This window comes from Mustela nivalis, assembly GCF_964662115.1.
Source record: "Mustela nivalis genome assembly, chromosome: 7".
Classification (NCBI taxonomy): domain Eukaryota; kingdom Metazoa; phylum Chordata; class Mammalia; order Carnivora; family Mustelidae; genus Mustela; species Mustela nivalis.
This window is the reverse complement of record NC_139026.1, coordinates 69118341-69132587: the sequence shown is the minus strand read 5'-3', so window position 1 is coordinate 69132587 and position 14247 is coordinate 69118341. Positions and strand designations below refer to the sequence as shown.

General features: G+C 40.6%; 1 protein-coding gene across 12 annotated transcripts in view; it reads left to right on the top strand.

The window, feature by feature from the left end:
* The window catches only part of LOC309868543 (liprin-beta-1), a 177295-nt gene that overhangs the window by 65006 nt on the left and 98042 nt on the right, over positions 1 to 14247 (top strand). For 7 of the 12 annotated variants that reach the window (XM_082738495.1, XM_082738496.1, XM_082738494.1 and 4 more), the window contains exon 3: positions 308 to 415. The exons of 3 other annotated variants lie outside the window; for them this stretch is intronic. The gene's annotated coding sequence lies outside the window, so the exon portion shown is untranslated. Of the gene's footprint in view, positions 1 to 307; positions 416 to 8049; positions 8288 to 14247 lie in introns of all 12 variants that reach the window. 2 more of the 12 variants (XM_082738497.1, XM_082738489.1) reach the window with 1 other exon arrangement.

Genomic DNA, 14247 nt, shown 5'->3' with positions numbered 1-14247 from the left:
GAGGAGAAGAGGAGAAAAAGAGAGCACAGGCAGGGGGAGCAACAGGCAGAGGGAGGGGGGAGAAGCAGACTCCCTGCTGAGCCCCAGGGAGGAATCAATCCCAGGACCCAGGGATCATGACCTGAGCCCAAGGCAAGTGCTTAACTGACTGAGCCATGCAGACATCCCAGATTTTTTTGTTTTTGATTACACATGTTACCTTGTTAGATGTTCTTCATTGCTTGTAAAATAATTTATCATCTGTCCGCTTTTTTTTTTTTTTTCTGGTATGCTCTAATTTGAAATTAGTTTTAATTTTTTTTTACAGTTGTTTCTTTCCAGTATAAAAGAATTTTATGGACCGGTTGGCCAATAAGTACATGGGAGGTTTGAAGAGCTGAAGGAAAAAAATCCATCTTAGACTTGTTTTTAAAATGTGAGTAAACTCTCTACTCTCCATGGTTTATTTCTGAGATCTTTAAAGCCTGAATATAGAAAGGCAATTTCTGTATGTTCAGTGTGTAAATTTTTCCCCAGTAGTAAAGTTACTTGACTATGTTGGTTGACTCATTAAGTCTATGAGAACTGATGACCCACCCCACTCTTGAAAAGTTTTTTAATTCTTGAAGTGCTATGACTCACATGGGTGATTATAGAATTTTGACATGGTGTGGCAGTCTGTGAGCAAATCTGTTTGGCACCAGGAATGGAAATACAGACCAGGTAGCCCATGAACAGTACCACCCTCTTCTCAAATCCTTTGTTGCCTTTGTCCCGCAGACCATTTCAGTGCCACATCGAAGCTAGTGAGAATTGGGTCAACCTGTTAATGACCCTATAGGCTTAGAAAAATGAGATGTTTTCACATAAGCTTATTTACTCCCTTCCTCTCTGGTATTTTTGTTCAGTAATAATAATAACAACACCTAACTATTTCTTGAGCATCTGCTAAATGACAAGTACTTGACTCATTCAAGTCAATCAGTATTCAACACATACTTTTTCTGTTTGTGATGTGCCAGTCCCTACTCTGACACTTTGTGTTATTGTCATGGCAACCTTGCAGGGATGAGTTAATATTTTCAGGAATATACATGAGGATATTGAAGTTCAGAGAAAGGTAGGGAGAATGCTGATGGTCACACAACTGGTAAGTGGCAAAACCTGGAGTGTGAACATGGCACTGACTTTTTCTGACTGGCCATATCCTAAGTGGTGTTTAAAATGCTCTTCCTGACCCTGCTTTGGTAGGAGCCTAGAGCCTTCTGGGTTTTATTCTTAATAGAAATATGATCCTAATTCTTCTAAACCTTGGCCATAGTCACAACAAGGAAGGAAATTGGAGAAACATCCTCCCACATTTGAGAGAGAGCTTTGGTGCTTGGATGGGGAATTAAAAGATACAATGTCCAGTCCCAGCCCTTCCATGGAGTTCCTGTGTGTCCTTGCAATAATTTAACATACACGGGAAACAATTACTTCTATTTATGCCAACTGAGGAGAGCAGACCAGATATTCTCTGAGGTCTCTTTCAGTCAGCTTTTTATGGAAATATGAAGGAAAGCCCACAAATCATAAGTGGATAGCTTGAATAATTGTCACAAAGTGAGTACACCTTTGTAACAGCACGCAGATGAATGGAAAATTGCCAGCACCCCAAATGCCCTTGGAAATAACTGATTAATTCATTTTGCCTGTTTAAAAAATTCATGTGACTAGAATCATGTCCTATATATTCTTTTGTGCCTGGTGAATTTTTCTGATTATATTTGTGAAATTTATCTCCAATATTTATAGTTTTTCCGCCATTCTCCTCGCTTTCACAATATTCAGTTATATATCTGTTTTCTAGTTGCTGGACATTTAGGTGGTTATCCAGTTTGGATGAATACCAGATAAAATGCTCCAGTGAATATTTTTGTGCCTGTCTTCTGGTGATGACTGTATTTTGTTTGTTCAGGGACTACTCAGTAATTTAGACTCTGCCGATCTGGGGAGGGTTGTTGGACTAAATGAGTATCTTTGAAAGCAGACACGCTGATTTTAGGTGATTTGTCTGCCTCAGCCTGACCGTCTGGGCGTGCTAGTCAGGAGCAGATGAAGATGTTTTGGCAGATTGCTCTTGAGGGTGTGGCCAGGTGGGCCCTTGTCTGCTCTGTGTGTGGTGTGGGAAGGCTTGCTCCCTGACAGCAAGGGCTCTGCTTGGATTCAGGAAGGAGTTACAGAGAGGAAGAGAAACTAAATCCAGAAGTGATAGACATCTGGGCTACCCTAGAAATCCTTAGGATATCTTGTCAGCCAGATCAAGAGCTTGGAAAGCTGACAATGCAGGGGAAGGATCTCTGCTGTGAGACCTAAAGAGTCTGAAGAGATGAATAAAGAAATAAATACTGATCCAGGCGGGGAGGCTGAATCTCAGAAGCAGCTCTCAAAGCATTTTCTGAACAAATTTATTCTGATTTTGTCAAATTTCTTTTTAAGTCTAATTTTCTTTTAAGGAAGTTTGTAAAAACCTGTCCCTAATGTATGAATCTTGAGCTAAGATGGACTTAATCGGTAGAATTACCAAACTGGGGGAGAAGCAAGTATTTTCAAACAGATTTGAGGAGTGGGCCTGGGGGCCTTGCTGTGTGACCATTCTTTGTGGAAGTCACAGCTCCCTCACCTTTTCCCACGATCTCTCTGGATTAGCTTCTCATCTCTAAAGAAGGGATATTAACATGCTGATCTGATAGGTTTGCTGCAGAGTATCAGCCCTGTGCTTTTGGGTGTGTTGCATGGGTGCTAAAAATAATAGTCCTTATTCTTACTGTTTTTCTGAATCTTATTATGGATGTTGCTGGTTTGACTCTGCATCTGATTCTTTATAGGACTTTTCAGGTAATTCTTTTTAAAATATAAGACTAGTTTTTTGTTTTTTTTTTTTAAGTATGGTGAAAACTAATAAATATTTTCCTACTTGCCTCGCCTTAAATTGAAATCTGAGGGAAGATGAAAGGAAGCATTTGTCCATGTGTTCTTGGCAGGTCCCTCCCCAGGGTGAGTCAGTGAAGACACTCTTGGTTGTTGAAACTGCTTTACATGGTTAGTTCAAGAAGAGGCCAGTGGAGCTAAGAGTCAGGGGGAAGTCGGGTCATTTTGTACAAAGGAAAAATCATAGTTTTGTTTGGAAAGAATTGACTCTCAATTTTCAATTCTCAAAGGAGTGTTTTCAAAATATGACCTAAGTTCACAAAATAGTTAATGTCCAGAGCAGATAAAAAATTAAATGACTGGAGTCTTGTGACTGATATAAGGCTATATTGAGCGTATCTAGATATATTTTCACATTAATGGTCTCTAATACACATGCTCTGTTCATTAAAGGGTGTGTATATTTATATATAAGCTACATAAATAAATGTAGTTAAATAAGTGGCCTAGCTGGATTACGAAAGCTGTACTTGGCCTTCTCTTCTATCCCTTTTTAAATTCTCAGTTCCCATATGACACAGTTGGGAGTGTCCCACCCCCCAAAACTGGATTTGTTTTGTTGTTCCAGACATCAAAGCAAACATTGATTTAAAAACATTTACTAATTGTCATAGAAATGACATTGGATTAATAAAATGAGAATAAATACCAAATCATGTTATTACTTATTACTTTTAAGTTCTGTCCTTTGTCCCCTTATACCCAAGTATAAGAGGATGCAGGAGGACATCTAGGGAAAACTTAAACTAAAAACTTCAGTACTTCCAGTCATTTAGATGTTCTGATAACTGGTAAACAGAAGAAATATCATTTGCCCCAGAGCAGAGGCAACCCCCTGGTCTCTCCATTGTTTTCATGGTTCTTGAGATCACGGGTGGCGATGGTGAAAGCTGTTTTTTCTACCCCTTTAGAGGCTGAGTGGCCCCAGACATAAGAATGAGGTGGAGCCTCTGCTCTGGTTTTGGTGGGGTCTTCTCTTCTTCAGGGTGAGGAAGGCTGTAGGACTGTCTGTGTCATCAAGCAGGCATGCTTATGTAATCTCTCCACCTTGTCATATAGTGGGATTTTTTTGTTTGTTTGTTTGTCTTAGATTTTATTTACTTATTTGAGAGAGAGCACAAGCAGGGGCAGGGATAGAGGCAGAGGGAGAAGCGGACTCCCCACTGAGCAGGGAGCTGATGTGGAACTCGATCTCAGGATCCTGGGATCATGACCTGAGCTGAAGGCAGACACTTAACTGACTGAGCCACTTGGGTACCCTCATGTAGTGGTTTTTGAGCAGGCGGCTGAGATAGTGGTGTCCCAAAGAAAAGCAACCCCCCATAACTATGTTCCTTTGGGCCCTCTTTGTCCACACCCTGGTAGTATTTTTCACTTTATCATAGGGAGGTTGAAGTTTTCTATGTCCCCACTGCCTTTTGTGGACCAAACATTCGCTATTCTAGGTAAATTCCTACTGTGGATTCTCAAGGTGCTGCTGGGGGTTGTTGACCTAACTGGAGTCGTGTCACATATGTGTTATGTCTTGAGCTTTATTAGTTCATTATAACTTGAGGCAATATGTAAATGAATTTCTTTCCATTATGAAAGCCACAGAAGATTTTTATTTCCATTTGTCCCCCTCTAGTCCTCTCTCCCTCTTCTACAGAGCATCTCGGATCTCCTTTACAATCAAAGGGAGGTGTGGTTGGGTTTTTAGAACTCTGCCTTTAAGCAGCTGCTTCCTTTGTGTGCAAGGGTGTGGATGGAGTTTGAAGGCTGCAGGAGCTCTTTGTGCCACTGGGCCAAAGCCACAGCTTCTTTTTATTCTCAGTTGCTTTGTTTTCTCCCCACCCCTTAGGAAACTGGCTTCAGTGACTTTGATTTTTTTTTTCTTCTTGATACAGATATGCAAGGGCGCAACTGTAGACTGAAAGGAAATGTTTACACATTTAGCAAATAAATAATCAAAATATGTGGAGGGTGTGTGCGCACACAGGCCTTGGCTCTATAACGGGACAGGTGATGTGTTTTTTTTTCAAGTGCTCTGCATTTATGTATTTAATTAGAAGCTCTTAGCACTTCTGATGATACTGACTCATATAGTCTCAGCAGGTTTTTTGTTTTTTTTTAAGATTTTATTTTTTTATTTGACAGAGAGAGATCACAAGTAGGCAGGCAGAGAGAGAGGGAGAAGCAGATTCCCCGCCGAGCAGGGAGCCCGACGAGCGGCTCGATCCCAGGACCCTGAGATCATGACTTGAGCGGAAAGCAGAGTCTCAACCCACTGAGCCCCCCAGGCGCCCCAAGTCTTAACAGTTTTTTAAGAAGGAAGAGGGTCCAAGGGAACTTCGGCTCTCATGTAGTGGATCTGTGGGTTAATATGACATTTTTTGAAAAGCATGGTTCTGGCTCCAGAATTTCAATCAGCCAAGGCTCTCTATGGCTTAGGGAGCAAGGATGTGGGAGAAGGGATTTCAGTAATTCTTAAATCTATTATTTAGCAGTAGCTCAAGGCTTTGTACATGATAATCAAAGAAATGAGGTTGTGTCCCCAGGTGTGTTTTGTGTTCCTTGAATACCAAGATGCTGCCCTCTGCTTGGGAAGGCACAGCCCAGAGCTTGTTCAATTTAAGAGGAAACTTAAATTAGGAGTGTGGTCAATTACAGCCATTGTAGCAGGACCCATTAGTCTTTCGGCAAAAAGAAAAAATGCTATCTCTTGAGAAATGATGGTAGCTTTTAGAGCTTGAAATAGCCTCAACAGCTTCCTGTGACCATTGCCTTGAACTGAGGTCAATCCCTCGCCAGTGAGGGACTCGTCAGTACCGTGCATTAATTGTATTTGTCTTCTGTGTTTTAGTTTGTATTTTAAAATGCCAATTGTCACTGTACCACCAGCTTTTCCTGTTTTTCTGTTTTTTTGTTTTTTTTTTTTTACTTTGTTCCTTACCTTTGTGATAGTAGTTCTGTGCTTGATTTTAGATACACAGGCTATTTGATACTGTGATATTAAGAGATTTTAGAAGAAAAGGTCATCAGCTGTCTTTCTGGGCTATTCTGGGCATTTTGTACTGTATTTATTTTGGGTCCAGCTTTTCCTGCCCTTGATTTCTGATTAGCTGTTCCTCCCCCTTGTCTTGGCCTCTCATCTTGCTTGGAAGCTTTTCAATAGGTCTGAACTTGGATGACTGTTTTGTTTGACAAATAAACACAATGTCAACCTTGGGAGGGAGGGAGACCCAGGATGGAACTCTTCGTGAATGCTTCTGGTTCTAATGCATGGGATTTCTGGAGCCAGGACACCAGCTTCCAATATATCAGTGTCCAGAAGTTGTTTCCTGCTTGAGGGGATTAGCTTTTACAGAGGGAAACATGAATCCTGGGGCATTTGCATAAGTGTTGGATGGTGTGTAGGATTTATATTCTTGCAGTTTGTAAACTTTTAGAAATTAAAGAATGGATTATTTGGTTCTTCATAGTCGAAATGGGTCCTGAGTGAGGTCTGGCACATAACAGCCCTTTCTGAAGCCTCGTATCCCAGAGAGAATCTCCTGTGTTGTTGGGATAGTGAGAAAAACAAGCATCAAGTGGGAAGCAAATGGCCTTCGAGGACTATCAGACCTTCCAACTAAGACTAGTTGCAGCAGAAAACAGTGACACCCAAAACACCTGTTTATGTTGACCCACGGCACCCCCTGGCCTGTTGGCCCTTTCTCTGGCCTCCCCTTTTTAGCCAGCCAATACAGCAGCAAGCACTTCCCTGGGAGTCTGAGTGACTCTAGAGGGGTGGAAAAATGCTCATTCTACTGGAGGGTTGTAGGATTCAGAAAGCGTTTTCTGGTTCTTCCCTTTGTGGCCCTCCGGAATCCTCAGAAGGGGCAGCTGAGGAAAATCATGTGCTACAGATGGCTCTTTGTGATCTTTACCTGATCGATACAGTCCGTTCTCATTTGCAGCAGTCACCGCAGGTGCTGAATTAGTGAATGCTGAGCCACTGGCCCCAGGGCATGTGTTTTAGGTTCCTGTCAGTCTCTGTCACAACATTTTCTCGGTTGATGAGTACATAACTTTGTTTCTTTTTTGCTGTTGTTTTAAAGATTTTGTTAATTTGAGAGAGAGAGTCAGATCATGAACAGGCGGTTGGAGTAGTGGGAGAAGCAGACTCGCCTCTGAGCAGGGAGCCCAATACGGGACTCAATCCCAGGACCCTGGGATCATGACTAGAGCTGAAGGCAGACCCTTAACTGACTGAGCCACCCTGATGCCCTCCATGGCCTTGTTTCTGTTTTTTGTTTTAAGGCACCTCATTTAATATTTAATATTTAATTTTGTTGATTTAATATTGTTTAATATTGTTGATTCATTAGCATTGAATTTAATATTGTTAATTCATTAGCATTGAATTCACAATCAATTGCACTCTAACCCATCCCTGAACAGAGCTTTTTTTTTTTTTTTTAAAGATTTTTATTTATTTACTTATTTGATATAGGGGGGGAGAGAGAGAGAGAGATCACAAGTAGGCAGAGACACAAGCAGAGAGGTGGGGGGGGGGGCGGGGAAGCAGGCTCCCCGCAGAGAAGAGAGCCAGATGCAGGGCTCAATCCCAGGACCCTGAGATCATGACCTGAGCTGAAAGCAAAGGCTTTAACCCACTGAGCCACCCAGGTGCCCCCTATCCCTGAACAGAGCTTATCTAACATACCCGTTTTTCTCTGCAAGGCTCGTCACAGCCCTCTTGTGCTTAGCCCTGTGCCCTAGAAACACATGTTTATAGTACGAGTGCTGATCTGAAACTAGAAAGCAGAGCATTGCCTTGTTCCCCCTCAGCTGGGACCGTGCTCAGAGGCAACTCACATTTTTTGCTGCGCTGTGCATGTCCATAAGTGTCCATGAGAACACTGCTTGTATTGATTTTGGGGTTACAAATGAATTTTAGCAAGGTGGCACATTCACAGGTACCTGTTGTGTAACATAAGCAAAGTGATCTCAATTATTGTGGCAGCAACCCTTTTCAGTTCAGTGCTGTAGTTCACGTACCAAACCAGTCATTTAAGGTAAAAATGAACTCTGAGTTTGTATTGTGACCATTACCCAGAAGATGTCTTTAAACAGCCTCGTGTGAGATGAAGACCATTACAGACAGCTTGCCCTGTTAGTGACTCCTGTTGTTGAACGGATGACAACGCTTCTGCCAGGCTTTGAACACTTGGAGGAAAGGAGCAAGGTCTTGTGTATCCCCATGTCCTTGACATGAAATGATCACAGCCAGACATAGTGGAACGGCGACTAGAGGGAGCGGCAACTAGAATGAATGAATGAACGAATGGAAGAGCAAGAAGATGTTATCTTGGTAATGCATGAACCTACTTCAGGTCACCTGAGGAGTCTGATGCATCTTTTCAGCTTAGATGATTGCCTGTCTCCTACATTTATTAAATTAACTCATGTAAATACTTACTAATTGTCAGAGAAAGTAGTGTAGCATGGACGGTATTGCAGCTGGCCTGAGAGAGGAACAGCAGGACCACCAACCATACTGAGAAAACTACATAAGGGCTAAAACTGCATTTTAGTCCTTCTCCATCTCACCACATAGCCTGGCTAGCTGTTTCTTTTTTTTTTTCCTCTTATTCCTGCTGCCAGCTTCCCTTTTTGGTCCCACTGCTGTGCTTCTGTGATCAGAAACCTTTCTGGATTTAATCATCTCAATAGCTTGCTTCAAAATTCCATTCTCCCTGGAAGATACAGTTCAAAACCCCTTCGTGATCTGGCTTCCATCCCGGCACTTCAGACTTCTCTGTCTCTTACCTCCCTGTGCTCAAGCAAAACTACACTTTACACTGTTTGCTATGCATGCCTTTTAGGACTTCTGGCTTTTGCTTAGCCTCTTCCCTTTGCCAGTCTTGTCTGTTTCTTCTTCCAGATCGTCCCCTGTGTCTGGCAAGATGTCTGTCCCCGCGCCCCCCCCCCCCACAATTATGAGCCCTTCAAGGGAAGTGTCTTTCTAACTATCTTGGTGCACAGCCTCTAGGATGTTATGTTTAGTAAATGTATTTGAATGGGTGAAGGAATCTGAACATTATCTGGAGGATTTAGAAAAGATATTTTCAAGTTTAAAAAAAAAAGAGGGTAGAATATCAATTTCTACTCAAATAGAAAAATGTGACTGTTCTTTTGTTGACTAGCTTTGTCTGTTGTACAAAACTGAGCTTTTCCACTCAGGAAACATCTACACTACGCCACGCTTGGTGGCCCCCAATAAAAATATCCAGGGACTAGACTTAATTAAAGTAGAAAATAGTTAAATTTTATATGAGAGGAAATGACATGCAATTTCAGATATTATCTGTTTCAATTCTTTCCTGTAGATTAACCATTCATTTCACCGAATATTTATCATGGAGCTACCATGTCCAAGAAACTGGGCCAGGGACTTTGGAGCATGAAAAGAAAAGATAAGCAGAACACAGGGTCTTTTGTCTAGTGGGAGACATAGCAGCACATTTCTGTAAAACACGGTAAAATGTGCACTTATTACAGGGAGTGCTATGGTAGCACAAAGGAAGGTGAGATTATTTCTAATCTGCTCGCTCCTGCAGAAGAGCTCAAGTTTAACTAACATGAACCTTGAAAGGGTACATTTAGGAGTAAGTAGGTAGCAGGGTAGGCTAACATGGTTGGGGCAGTTGCGAAGAGAGGGGACAGTATAAGCAAAGGTACAGAGGCATTCCTCAAGGAACATGAGGGGCGAGTGCAGAGCATTATAAAATAAGACTGGAAAAGTACACTGGGATCTGATTTTAGAGCGATTTAATGACAGTTTGCTTGGACATAATTCTATAGGCATAAGGAGCTGTGGCAGATTTTTAACAGGAAGATTTTAAAAAGGAAATATGTGACAGCAACTACCAGCAGCTAAAATTTGTAAGCACATATTGTGTGCCAGGCACTCTTTCTAAATCCTCACCACAACACTTTGAGGTTAGTACTACTAGGATCATATTTTGTAGATAAAATGGAAGGCCCAGAGTGGTTAAGTAACTTCGCTGCATCCACAGCAAATAAGAGGTAGGCCTGGGATTTGAAGCCAGAAAGTTTTGTTGAGAACTTTGGGTTTTGAACCTGGGTTTGAACAGTCGTCTTCAAGGAGTCTCTGAACTTTCTGAATTATTTACAAAGTGTTAATATATGTGAATGTGTAAATTTGTTTAAGAAAAAAAAAATGTTGGGCGCCTGGGTGGCTCAGTGGGTTAAGCCGCTGCCTTCGGCTCGGGTCATGATCTCAGAGTCCTGGGATCGAGTCCCGCATCGGGCTCTCTGCTCAGCGGAGAGCCTGCTTCCCTCTCTCTCTCTCTCTGCCTGCCTCTCCATCTACTTGTGATTTCTCTCTGTAAAATAAATAAATAAAATCTTTAAAAAAAAAAAAAAAAGAAAGAAAAAAAAAATGTATAACTTTAATCCTGTAAGAGGAATTTACCAAAAACAGTTAGTAAGGACTCTAGAAGCACTGTTTTGCGCTCACAAGTTCCCCAGTATATTTAGCGCCTTATAGGTGACCGTATGCATATGCTGCTGCTTAGGGTTAAAAAGCAAAACACTCTTGCACTGCTGGAAATAAAAGGAAATGTTGAAAACAGTCTGCAAGAATTAGTACTATAAAGTGGCAGGTTGTTTCTTGATTTGGGAAAAAACAGAAAATGTCCAAGAAGGTCTTTTTTGAAGGTAAACTTGAGGTCTCCAGGCTACTTGGAACTTGTGATAACTCAAATGAGAAAAGAGCCTAGCTCAACATTTGGCAAAAATTAGTCTTTTAAATTTCAACAAAAGCTAAATAAACTCCTAAAATCTGAAAGTTTCTAAAAAATTCCTGTATGCTGGTCTACTTTCAACTGGATCAACTTTTTACAGTTAGAGGGACTTGTGGGATAGATGTTTATTAACCCAGGAGACTGAAAATTCCTTGCAGCTTGTGGTGAATCCAAAGGCGCATGCTAATATGAATGGATGAATCCAGATTAGAGAATTGCCTGACCTATATCATTTCAGAAATCAATGCCTAAGTTCTGTTTAAAGATTGTAATGCTTTAAATATGTACATCTTTAACATACTATTTTCACACAAGTATAGCAAATGTAATGTTTTATTTTCATAACAATCTTCTAGATTCCTATCTATTGGGGTTTTTCTTAACATTTTTCCCATCTTTGTTGCTCATTTTCTATTTTATATTTTTTTTCTGGTTTGTTTGAAAGTAAGTTACTAATACCGTGATGCTTCACTCTTAATTTCCTAAGAACAAAGGACATTCTTTTACGTAGCCATAATGTTCTTATTATAATAACATCTAAGATAATAGTGATATTATTATAATAACCTAAGATACAGATATAAGATAAGATATAGATATAATGACCTAAGATATAGTCCATATTCATATTTGTCTATCTATTAAGAAATTTTTTTTATCATGTTTTGAGAATTTGGTGAATGACTCAGTGAAGGATTATGAACAGCAACTGGTCATCATGTCTCTTTGGTCTCCTTTGTGAATTGTCTGGTCTCCCTGACTTTTTTGTTCTCTTCTATTTGGTATTTCATAGTGTAAACATGTTTGAAAAGTCTAAGATGGTTGTCTAGAATTGTCTAGAATAATTTCTTATATTCTGGATTCATTTGACTGTTGGATTCCTCATGATCCAATTCAGGGTAAACACAACAGTGGTAGCAATAGAAGATACGTAATGTTGGTTAGGCTGAATCAAATCGTTTGGTTAAGCTGGCGTTCACCAGTTCTCTCTATTGTGAAGGTACCTAATCTCCCTGATAACTAATGCGTAGTCTGCTGGATAGTTCCCTGAGACCATGTGCATGTCTTGTTCCCTAACAGCCATTTACCCAATGGTTTTGGCATTCAATTTTTTTAAGTTGTTATTTAGATTCTAGTTAACATACAATGGAATATGACTTTCAGGTGTACAGTGTAGTGATTTAGTGCTTCCGTATAACCCTTGAGCTCTTCACAGCAAGTGGGTTAGCATTCTTTTTGGATTCTTATGTGCGTCTGTGGTTATGGTGGTGGTTGTGATAGGGTGCTAACTGAATTTGTGGTCACTTTACTGGCGAAGAATTCTCCTTGTCATTGTCATGCCTGTTTGGGGAGAAATCTAGGCCCCAAAGACAGAGGGCTGTTGAGGTGATGAAAGGGAAACATGGAAGCAACTCTCCAAGCCTGCATTGATAATGAACTTGTCTGGTGTTTGCCTTTGTGAGTGGGTGCATGGGGAAGTTCTGTGAGGAGAGGGAGATTTGTTTAGTTTTGGGGATTTGCACTTAAAATAATAAATCTTCACCGACACAGATGAGGTTAAATCTTGCCTGGCGACACAAATGAAGTTAAATCGCCATTTTGATTTTCTTCTAGATCAAGAGAATTCAGTAATAATGAGAGGAATTTTCATTAAACAGCCACAGTCTGAATGTGTACCCTCCCATTTGAAAGGCCTCAGAAATATTTCTTTGGGAAGCATATTCGAAATCCAAAGGGCATCAAGGCTGTGGAATTCCTTTGAACGGTGGAATAGTAAACAAATTGTTTGGTAGGGGGATTTCTTGGTCTAGGTTTATAATCCTTTTGGGAATTTATCTTAAGGCTTTTGTACCCACCCAACCCATGACTGGCTCACTCAATGATTCTGTGTTATCTGATGAGGATCTCATTTCACTTTTGAAAGCAGGTGTTGTTCTCTTTGTTGGGGGGTGAGGGGGTAGGGGGAAAAGCTTGACTCCTGGCGATGCAGTATAAAGCCTACTCATGCATCTTGCAATTAGAGAGTACATTGCTTGCCGTAGACCTCCTTCCACTTGCAACTCATGATGCAAAGACTTATTTTTGAGGCACTTTGCTATCCTTCCTGCCGAAACAAAACCATTCTTAACTCTTGGGGTAAAAACCCTACCAGGCGTTCTAAAGAATTTATTTATAATTTGTTTCATTTTTCCGTTCGTTGTTTGATAAGAGGATTTTGGAGGTTGTTTTTGTAACTAGGTAGACCTAGACCTGTGTATCCTCTGGAGCCATGAAATTTCAACATTATGTTAAGTCTGAAGAAAATGATTTTGTTTTGCTGGTACGGCACACATACTTTTTTCTCTCATTGGGATCCTACTGAGTAAAAAATGGACATGGGGTGGGCAATAAAATTTACGTTAATCTCTCCAATTCTGTGTGTGGAGAAAGCTGAATGCTCTCTATGTATGCTTGGTAAGTTTTCACCACAGTCTGGCCCATTATGACATTGATTGTAGATTATGAGTATCTAAGGTAACACTTGTCTAGTGCAACTAGCTGAACTTTGTGGGTTTCAAGGTTGAGCGGTTCACTTGAAGGAGTTGTTTTAGTTTTGGATATTATGATAATGGGAATCCCAAAATGTTTTGGTTATTTTGGTTAGCGTGTGTCTGGCAAGTGCGGTCATTCGAAGCTTAAGATCACAGCAAAGGTAGGACCTTCCAGGGACCACTTCCATTTTGCTCTCAGTCCTTTTGATGTATAATGGGCCTCCTCTAACCCCAGCCCCATGTGTGTGACAAAAAGTGGAGAACCGGGTTGTAGTTTAACATGTAGCTAATAGTGTCATAGCATATTTGACACCATAATGAAGAGGAGATAATGAAATATTTCCTGTTTTTAAGCACTTTGACTTGCTTTCTGAGATGTAGCATGATAACCCCAATGAATATTTCAAATTCTAATTCTTACAAAGAACATTTGTTGTAAAGGCCTGTAAAATACATTGTTTGAATTTTAGAGATAAACCTCATACCTGTCAAGCAGGTTTATATAACACTGAAAAGTAAGCACAAATATGTAAGCAAGTCTGAAGAAAATGATTTTGTTTTGCTGGTACGGCGCACATACTTTTTTCTCTCATTGGGATCCTACTGAGTAAAAAATTGACATGGGGTGGGCAATAAAATTTACGTTAGTCTCTCCAATTCTGTGTGTGGAGAAAGCTGAATGCTCTCTATGTATGCTTGGTAAGTTTTCACCACAGTCTGGCCCATTATGACATTATTGATTGTAGAATATGAGTATCTAAGGTAACACTTGTCTAGTGCAACTAGCTGAACTTTGTGGGTTTCAAGGTTGAGTGGTTCACTTGAAGGAGTTGTTTTAGTTTTGGATATTATGATAATGGGAATCCCAAAATGTTTTGGTTATTTTGGTTAGCGTGTGTCTGGCAAGTGCGGTCATTCGAAGCTTAAGATCACAGCAAAGGTAGGACCTTCCAGGGACCACTTCCATTTTG